Source organism: Schistocerca nitens, chromosome 4, assembly GCF_023898315.1.
Source record: "Schistocerca nitens isolate TAMUIC-IGC-003100 chromosome 4, iqSchNite1.1, whole genome shotgun sequence".
NCBI classification, from domain to species: Eukaryota; Metazoa; Arthropoda; class Insecta; order Orthoptera; family Acrididae; genus Schistocerca; species Schistocerca nitens.
Window position 1 is genome coordinate 424542813 of NC_064617.1, and position 10960 is coordinate 424553772.

The 10960-nt window shown below is 43.5% G+C and overlaps 1 pseudogene; it reads right to left on the reverse strand.

The window, feature by feature from the left end:
• Positions 1–1297: 1297 nt before the first annotated feature.
• Positions 1298–1415, reverse strand: LOC126254165 (5S ribosomal RNA; annotated as a pseudogene).
• Between the last annotated feature and the right edge of the window lie 9545 nt (positions 1416–10960).

Genomic DNA, 10960 nt, shown 5'->3' on the forward strand with positions numbered 1-10960 from the left:
AATAAACAGCAATTGCGAATTCGGACTTTAAGTCAATTTTAATATGGACTATTTTACTGTCTCTGATTTTAAATTGTTTGATTGTCGTTCACATTATGTACAAGTTTTTTGGGTGAGGGTGCACAACCTACAATGAATTTGTAATCGCTCTCTGGTGTCCATACGGGCGCTATGGTTGACGAACCTGGTACTGTCGTTGAACATACACTATACTTCGACACAATATCTTGCTGTAATTTTCAGGTGATTCATGCAGATTGATCTCAGTCTGCTTGCATCACCTGAAGATGAAGGCAGCAAACGCTGTCGCTAAATGGTTCAAATGGCTCTGAGCACTATGGGACTTATTAAACCTAACTAACCTAATGATATCTCACACATCCATGCCCGAGGCAGGATTCAAACCTGTGACCTAGCAGTCGCGCGGTTCCGGACTGAAGCGCCTAGAACCGCTCGGCCAGCGTGGCCGGACGCTGTCGCTATGTTATACATCGTTAACGACAGTACCAGGCTGCATACCAGAGTGTAATACATTTTAGTGTTATTGTTCCCTTTAGTAGCTCTACAGTATTTTTCATTCCATTTAATGATTCTGTCGATTTGCATGATCTGTTCCCTGATTGCTCACAACACGTCTTATATACACACGTTATAAGGTATTACATAAGTAAGTATATGAGATATTATATTTAGAAATTAATAATATTTTCAGCGTCATATAAACTAATTATAATAGCAATAAAAGGAATCAAAGATTAATGATTGAAAAAAGATAAAATCCTACAATTGTACTCCATTTATAATTATTCTTATATCTTAATCAATTCTCAATACTAATTAAAACTTAAATGCTGTTATACATTGGATCCTCTATGGTCATGATAAAACTTGAGTCATACCACCTTTTGTGCCATTTAAAAATTTCAGTTGTCTGGAAAAGCCCTATTCTTTTGTAGTGGTCGGTATGAGATGGGACATGGCGCCTCATGTGGGTTGCATGATGTTTAGTTAAGTCGCCCATAGCATGAACGAAAATTATGAAGTACGCACGTCTCATTGTGTACCAACTGAATCTAAAAAAAAGTAAACTCCGTCCTAACAGACCTTGGAAGGCCCAACGGCACCGACCGGCCGCCGTGTCATCCTCAGACCACGGGAGTCACCGGATGCGGATATGGAGGGGCACGTGGTTACCACACCGCCCTCCCGGCCATAGGTCAGTTTACGAAACCGGAGTAGCTACTTCTCAATCAAGTAGCTCCTCAGTTTGCCTCACAAGGGCTGAGTGCACCCTACTTGCCAACAGCGCTCGGCAGACCGGATGGTCACCCATCCAAGTGCTAGCCCAACCCGACAGCGCTCAACTTCGGTGATCTGACGGGAACCGGTGTTACCACTGCGGCAAGGCCGTTGGCCACCAACTGAGTCTATCTGCAACAAAAATAAATAATATGTCTGTCACAACTACAAATCGTAATAAGATATATAAAGAACACTCTTCAATACATATTTTTTATATATTAGTCAATAATAACTGTTCTTCCTGTTATCTGAAACTGTGACAGCAATGAGCTTTTATGCGCTTGACGCTTCAGCTGTTTACATTCCCTGTACCCTAAACTTCAGAAGTTCCCTGTGTGATAACTGGTTAGCACTGTTATTTATGGCTGCCCAGGAATCAGTTTTCTTAATATAAGTCGAAGGTCAACATCTACCGCGATATTGCCCTGATATCATTGGTTAGAGAACACCGTAATGCAATGTGATCAAATGTTGCGAGCCCTCTACATTCGCATATTTGTGACTGTCTTTTGCCTATTTTCTTTTTGCGTAGATATACAGAGTATGGCTCACATCCCATTTTGGCATTGGATCATGCCTATACTTACGTTCACATATTGCATCATCTTCCTTTCTCGGATGTAAACACAATGACCCTATTCTTATTGTCCCAGTTGCTCTGCCATGTACCATTTTTCTAGGATTTTGTTGCAAGCTCTTCGTGATTCCTTACCCACTGATCTGCCCCACCTTCTCAGTCTTCCCATTCCGCCACCAAAGCACACGATTATATCAATAAGATTTACGTGGTGATTTTTCCACTGTGTACAAACTCTACAGATTAATCAATGAGAGGATATGGAACAAGAAAGGTCCGGAAATGCATGGTGTCCATGCTAGAGACCATTTATTCAACCATAAGTTGTTACAGATACTTAAGTCTAATACGCTCTGTACCATGCAGCCACAGCTACAGTATATGTTACTAATTGTTGCCATGTGCCCCAACGCAAGTGTGTATAGGCCGTAGCATGTTCGGTCTCACAATTCACATTGGCCAGGTTGCATCCTAACAGTGTCAAAGCAGCATGAATACGCTGCTCCATTATCTCCACATCTGGAATGGGCTCTGTAAACATGATACTTTTGAGATGACCCCATAACCAGAAACCGCACAAGTTGAGATCTTATGACTAAACAGGCCATGCAGCTGGATTCCTTCGTTCCATCCATCGGCCAGGGAAGACACGACTAAGATGCCTCCAGACATTAACTTCAAAATGGGCTGGATCACCATCATGTAGCAGCCACATAACCCTTCGAACCATCTTCCAGCAGAGGAGGCAAAGTCACCTGCAAGAAAGGCCGATAGTTCTGGCTTGCTAGGCGATGTCAAAGAAAGGCTAGTCCCAAAATACTGCTGCCAATTATCCCAGCCCAAACATTCCGGCTGCGCCGATCCTAGAGATTCGCTGTCACCATGGCAGAGGGTTTCTGCATACTATCACACAGATGAGTGTTATAAAAGTTGAAGAAACCACTCCGCGTAAAGGTGGCCCCATCTGTGAATAGGCTGGATGACACAAACCCGCAATCGTGGTTGTTTGGTGAAGAAACCAGTGACAAATTGCTCCCGATGTGGAAAGACTGTCGCTAGGAAGACCTGCACACGCTGTAAGTGATAAAGGTAGCAACAATTGTCATGGAGAATGTTTCACACGATCGTCTGGCTTACTCTGTACTGGTAGGCCAACTGTCAGGTACTGACACGGCGGTCACCTTCTACAGTGTCAATCAAATTTTCCTCCAAGTCTGCTGTCCGAACCTTTCGGGTACGTCCTTCATGATTTCGTGCTTCCTGAAAAGACCCTGTCTCAGACAGTCGGCGAAACACTGTTGCAAACGTTGAATGCTGTGATTGTTGTCTACAGGGATTGGTCCTCTGATACAACCTCGCTAACCACCGCCCGTTGCCAGCTGCCTTTCCGTAAGTAAACGCGACGTAGGCAAGCTCTCGGCTCGAATACGGAACCATTGTGTACAATGAAGTATCACATCCACTACAAGATGAGTCAGCAAGAAAAGCGAATCGAATATAATATTAACAATTACTATGGCAGGAGAGGACGCTAGGGCATGACGTATGAGGAACAGTACCACCCTACAGGAGGAAACCATGCATACTGTAACTGTGGCTGCGTGGTACAGCACATATTAGACCACAGACTCTGTAACAAAGTATGATTGAATAAATGTTCTAAACCATACATTTTCAGACATAAGTTCATTAGATCTTTTTTGTTCCGTATCCTCTCATAGATCCATTAGCACATACGTCCCACCTCAGTTACACGTTTCACGGACAACAACAATGGGATAATACTAGACGCAGGCAGGTGGGGTACACAAATTCCCTTCCCTGGGGAGGGGGCATGGGTGGAGGAGGGGGAAGAGGGTGACAGAAAGAGCGTCCGGTCACCCTCTACCGTTAACATACTAACACTGCCAAATCTACACTCCTGGAAATGGAAAAAAGAACACATTGACACCGGTGTGTCAGACCCACCATACTTGCTCCGGACACTGCGAGAGGGCTGTACAAGCAATGATCACACGCACGGCACAGCGGACACACCAGGAACCGCGGTGTTGGCCGTCGAATGGCGCTAGCTGCGCAGCATTTGTGCACCGCCGCCGTCAGTGTCAGCCAGTTTTCCGTGGCATACGGAGCTCCATCGCAGTCTTTAACACTGGTAGCATGCCGCGACAGCGTGGACGTGAACCGTATGTGCAGTTGACGGACTTTGAGCGAGGGCGTATAGTGGGCATGCGGGAGGCCGGGTGGACGTACCGCCGAATTGCTCAACACGTGGGGCGTGAGGTCTCCACAGTACATCGATGTTGTCGCCAGTGGTCGGCGGAAGGTGCACGTGCCCGTCGACCTGGGACCGGACCGCAGCGACGCACGGATGCACGCCAAGACCGTAGGATCCTACGCAGTGCCGTAGGGGACCGCACCGCCACTTCCCAGGAAATTAGGGACACTGTTGCTCCTGGGGTATCGGCGAGGACCATTCGCAACCGTCTCCATGAAGCTGGGCTACGGTCCCGCACACCGTTAGGCCGTCTTCCGCTCACGCCCCAACATCGTGCAGCCCGCCTCCAGTGGTGTCGCGACAGGCGTGAATGGAGGGACGAATGGAGACGTGTCGTCTTCAGCGATGAGAGTCGCTTCTGCCTTGGTGCCAATGATGGTCGTATGCGTGTTTGGCGCCGTGCAAGTGAGCGCCACAATCAGGACTGCATACGACCGAGGCACACACGGCCAACACCCGGCATCATGGTGTGGGGAGCGATCTCCTACACTGGCCGTACACCACTGGTGATCGTCGAGGGGACACTGAATAGTGCACGGTACATCCAAACCGTCATCGAACCCATCGTTCTACCATTCCTAGACCGGCAAGGGAACTTGCTGTTCCAACAGGACAATGCACGTCCGCATGTATCCCGTGCCACCCAACGTGCTCTAGAAGGTGTAAGCCAACTACCCTGTCCAGCAAGATCTCCGGATCTGTCCCCCATTGAGCATGTTTGGGACTGGATGAAGCGTCGTCTCACGCGGTCTGCACGTCCAGCACGAACGCTGGTCCAACTGAGGCGCCAGGTGGAAATGGCATGGCAAGCCGTTCCACAGGACTACATCCAGCATCTCTACGATCGTCTCCATGGGAGAATAGCAGCCTGCATTGCTGCGAAAGGTGGATATACACTGTACTAGTGCCGACATTATGCATGCTCTGTTGCCTGTGTCTATGTGCCTGTGGTTCTGTCAGTGTGATCATGTGATGTATCTGACCCCAGGAATGTGTCAATAAAGTTTCCCCTTCCTGGGACAATGAATTCACGGTGTTCTTATTTCAATTTCCAGGAGTGTAGATAGATATTCCGACACCATGAAGATACAGGAAGAAGAAGACACCTTGTCAGCCCAGAAAGTTTCGAGACTAGATTAAGAAAAGAAATGTAAAAAGAAAAGTTATGGGTTTAATGCTTCAGGTGTTCTACATATTCTCCCCCAACTTGATATCGATGCGCACAACGTTCATACAATGAGGTGAAACTGTCAGAAAAGTCTTATGTGTTTTTTACATTCACACCTTCCTTGGTCTTGCTGAACCATTAGAGACCCTCTTTGCACGTTGTCGTTTTGTAGTAGGTTCCTTTTGGTAACATCCTTGATGATTTTTTCCAGAAAAGAAGTGCCGCGTGTTTCGTTTCGATCACGTCACGATAGGCGTCCATACGTCATTGCTTTTTGTTCAGGAGCCAAGGTGTGCGAGACAAACTTTGCACGCACGTTTCTCTTCTTCGGAAAATTCTAGAAAATACCTTGGACCCATTGTAAGATATGTTCAGTTCGTTCGTCCACTGAGGTTTGTGACACAACGTTGACACAATACTGTCGCACAGCCACCACTTAACACTGCCTGCTCTCAACTGCCTGTTCAAATGCGCATCCGTTGTTTACAGCTGTTACTTCAAGCTACGACCGTTGTTACTGCGCTGACGTCACTTATAAGCCAGGAGTAAAATACCTCTCGGAATTTTTGGACAGAAGCATGTATCTCTGGAATTACTATCAATGCGTCTACTGGTTTTGTACTAAATGTTCCCGTAAATCTTAGAAGTACACTTCCCTGCTTTTGTGTTGGGTGTGCTATCGCACGTTGATAGCGCAGCTGCTGAGTCCACACGCTTGCTGCGAGTAAACTACGAAGACAAATACGGAACTATGGTTACAATCTCACTGCTGAAAACGGTAATTTATAAGTCACAGTTCCAACTTGTACATGGTTTTGCAAGCTATCCCGGTGATTTTGTTGACACAAGCTAATAATTTCTTTTTTTATTGTCTCTGTACAGTCTTTATTTATATAAGAACACACATCATTTCCGCGAATAGAACTCCTACGTAATGTGAGAGTAGGATTGCTACTGAGAGACGTTTTAACCTTTTAGTACTGAAAAGTTTTCTTGTGGACAGGTGTTGTGAGTTTGTTGTTAATTCAGCATTGTTGCATGAGTGACAGAACACTTACTGCTTTTTTCTCCAGCTTTGTTCTCCAGTCTTCTGACACAACTACCAGACTGTAGTCTGCGTACTCAGTGACAACGACAGTATCGTCTTACCCATCCATCAGAACAGGTATTAGACAAAGTTAGTGAACTGCTTATAGATGTTGATCCTGAAATTATTGGTATATCGGAGCACTAAACTAATTTGACAATTCAGAGGCTTTCTTTACCAGGATACAGATCAGCTGGCTGTTTTTCAAGACGTTACTTACGGGGTGGGGGAGTGGTTATATACGTAAAAAACAGTTTTCCATTTGAGGCCATAGACGTATCACAGAACTGCACTGAACAGATATTTGAATGTTGTGCAGGGGCAGTTGAATTTAGTGTAACTAAATTTCTCATTGTTATTGTTTATAGGTTCCCTAACCCTGACTCCAGAGCATTTCTGCTCAAGCTAGAGAGGGTTCTTGATTCACTTTGTAGGAAGTACCAGAAATTAGTTACATGTGGTGACTTCAATATATATTTAATAAATGATGGTGCAGGAAAAAGGATGTTGATAGAACTCCTAAATTCGTCTGATCTGATGCCTACTGTGTATTTTCCAACTATGGTGCAGCGGAACAGTAGCTCAATCATAGACATTCTTCATTACTGGATGGGCATTCTCTTAGTAAAAGGGGGAATGGTCTTTCAGACCATGATGCACAAATTTTAACACTAAAAGTCTTTTGTACTGAAATGTCGCATATAATTACAAACTATGTAGGAAAGTTAATCCAACAGCAATACAGAATTTTTTAAACCTTGTCAGGGAACAAGAGTGGCAGGATGTTTATAGTGCCGATAACATAGATCATAAATATAATTCTTTCCTTAACACATTTCTCATGCTCTTTGAGAGTTGCTTTCCATAAAAACCTTCTAAACGGGGTATTAGAAGTAATAGACAGCCTGGGTGGCTGACTAGTGGGATAAGGATATCATGTAGAACAAAGTGGAAATTATATCAAAATGATAGAAGTAGTCACAATCAAGCTGCAGTAGCCCATTATAAACAGTATGTTAAGGTGCTTAAAAATGTTATTAGGAAGGCAAAGAGACTGTGGTATGCAAATAGAATAGCTAATTCACATGATAAAATTAAAACCATATGGTCAGTTGTGAAGGAGGTATCCGGTCAGCGGCACAAGGTCGACGATATACAGTTAGTTCATAGTAAAAATATTTCTGTTACTGATAAATCAGATATATGGACAGTATTTAACGATAATTTTCTGAACACTGTTGATGAATTAAATAAAAGTTTAGTTTCTACAGGGAATCATAACTTTCTTGGCAAGTGCCTTTCTGAGACTGATGTCTGAAATACTCCTCTGTGATACAGACAAGGGAGAGACTGAGTCAATAATTAAATAACTGAAGACTAAGGACTCTCATGGATATGATGGAGTGCCTAGCAGAATATTAAAGTACCGTGCTGCACATGTTAACTTGTATTTAGCCATATTTGTAATTTTTCCTTTAGGAGTGGTCAGTTTCCTGAATGGTTAAAGTACTCAGTAGTGAAGCCACTTTATAAAAAGAGAGAAAGGAATAGTGTGGAGAATTTTAGACCTATTTCTATGCCATCAGTGTTTGCTAGTGTTATTGAAAAGGCTGTGTATGTAAGGATAATTGATCATTTTATATCACATGATCTGCTATAAAATGTACAGTTCACCTTTAGAAGTCGTTTAACAACTGAAAATGCTATATTCTCTTTTCTCTGTGAGGTACTGGATGGGTTAAATAAAAGATTTCAAACGCTAGGCATATTTTTTGCTTTAACTAAGGCATTTCATTGTGTTGATCACAAAATATTGCTCCAGAAGTTGGACCATTACGAAATATGGGGAATAGCTCACAATTGGTTCACCTCTTACTTTAGCAACAGACAGCAAAAGGTCATTATTCACAAAGTTCAGAATGACTGTGACGTGAGGTCTGAGTGGGATACAGTCAAGTGGAGGGGGGGGGGGGTGCCCTAGTGATCGATGTTGGCGCCACTCCAGTTCCTAATTTATATATAAACGATATGTCCTCTAGTATTACAGGTAACTCTAAAATATTTCTGTTTGCTGATGACACTAACTTGGTAGTGAAGGATGTTGTGTGCAACATTGGCACGGTTTCAAACAGTGCAGTTCATGATCTCAGTTTATGGCTTGTAGAAAATAAACTAAGGCTGAATCACAGTAAGACTCAGTTTTTACAGTTTCTAACACACAATTCAACAAAACCTGACGTTTTATTTTCACAGAATGGACATATGATTAGTGAAACTGAACAGTTCAAATTTCTAGGTGTTTAGATACATAGTAAACTGTCATGGAAAGCCCACATTCAGGATCTTGTTCAAAGACTTAACGCTGCCATTTTTACTCTTCGAACGGTATCTGGGGTGAGTGGTAGTTTGGCACGAAAATTAGTCTACTTTGCTTATTTTCATTCGCTTATGTCGTATGGTATTACATTTTGGGGCAACTCTTCCCACTCTAAAAGGATATTTTTGGCTCAGTAACGGGAGGTTTAGGCTTGATGAACAAGTAAGTGTCTGACTCAGACAGCTTGCCAGCAGAGTACGAACACCTACAGCAAGTGTTCGCAGACAATGGCTACTCAACAAGGGACATCCGCAAGGTGTTACATCCCTCCAGACGACCTGATACTGAGGGTGAAGAACAAGAAGAAGAGACCAGGAGGGTAACCTTTCTACCGTATACAGGACCTATATCTGCTAAGACCAGCAAAATACTGAATAAGCACAATATCAAGAGTGTGTTCTGCCCACCAAACAAGATCAGGGCGCTTCTTGGAACGGTTAAGGATGTTCTGGGATTGAGAAAACCTGGTATCTACCATATATCATGTGAATGCGGTATGTCTTACATTGGCCAGACCACCAGGACCGTTGATATAAGATGTAAGGAGCACCAAAGGCATACCAGGCTATGAGAAGCCACTAAATAGGCAATAGCAGAACATTGCTTGGAACTTGAGCACACCATGAATTATGATAAAACCAGGATCTTATCTCAGACTCCAAATTTTCGAACAGTGTCATCACTGAATCGATCGAAATCAAGATGACAGAACATGATAAACGGGGAAGCTGGATACCAACTCAACACGGCGTGGAACCCGGCTTAGGACATATTACAAAAACAACGGAAGGAAATACAAGACCAGGAGAATGACAGGGGCGCTGTAGAAAGTCGGAACAGTCACCAACAGCAAACGCAGCCTGTGGACAGTGCTAGGAACGCGCCTGGCGGGCACAGACCTAGTAGGGTACGCCATGAAACGGCCGCCACCGGGGAAACAGCGGAAGCGGGCGCGGACGTAAGACGGAACATCTGGAGACCAACCGACACGGTCGCAGCGGGAGCGGACGGCGTAGGGAAAGACAGACACCACCCAGACATAAATGCGGGACACGGTCAGCCTGTCGTTCAGTCAGAGGAAGCACCTGATGAAGATGCCGAGGTACGACGTCGAAATATTGTGTTAGATAAACGCGGACCACCGGCAGTACACCCGATTTAACGAGATGTCACAAAATCGCCTGGAAAGTCTAAAAAATTACTTCAGTAACATGAATTACACAGAAGAGGCACGCTTTTCAGCAAGAAAAATTTACATCTGTCTGTACTGAGTACAGAACCATTTTTGATGACGTTATTGTGGTTAAAATCTGTAATCAAGCGGACTGCCAAGAAAAATTAGAAAATGGACAATCTTTAATGTTAAAGAGGGAAATATTTGGTGGATTTAAGAGTCATCTATATGGTAAATTCTCAAAGCGCATTTCTGTGTGAAATGACGTCAAGGCAAAACAGTGCGACTGCAAGAGGAATATTCGAAGAGATTGGTACAGTAGCTCTGGAAACCATTTTGAGGAAATATAAGAATCTTATAGCTGTACCATATAAAGTGGAACTGGTTGACGCTAAAATGGTTGTATTAATAGATGAGCTGCCTGGGATATTGCAACAACTCTTTCTAGACGACTATTGCGTTAGGAATTCGGATACAAGGCAATTTTTCTGGGATTTTTTAACAAAATGGAAATGTGTGATTACCTACCACAAACTAAGATTTCTGTGTACCAGAATACTACGAAGGAAACAGCAATGTGACTGTGAAAAACGTTAAGACACTTGGAATAGGCACTTTAAGGAGGATGAACTCCAGTTGTAAAATAGAGACACATAACAAATTTATGTACCAAATCACAAGGCCAGTAGTGGGCTGAGATATCTGTAACCATTTTAACAATTTTATATAAAGTTCCCTGTTATGCATCTACAAGGAAGTATTATGTCTTATAGGGCTAAAGAACATGGTATTACCAGACTGGAACCTGCGATTTATAACTGCTGCTTAAGATGTACTTTGCCATGCTTGTGCCTATCACTTCTATGCAGCATAAAGTACGGCTTACAGAGCAGTTGGCGTATTTTTTTTAAACTGTTCTGCAATTTATCCAATTGGGTGCAATAAGAATACACAAAAGCTGAGTAGTGTGCAAGTAAACTTTCCAGCCAATCTAGGT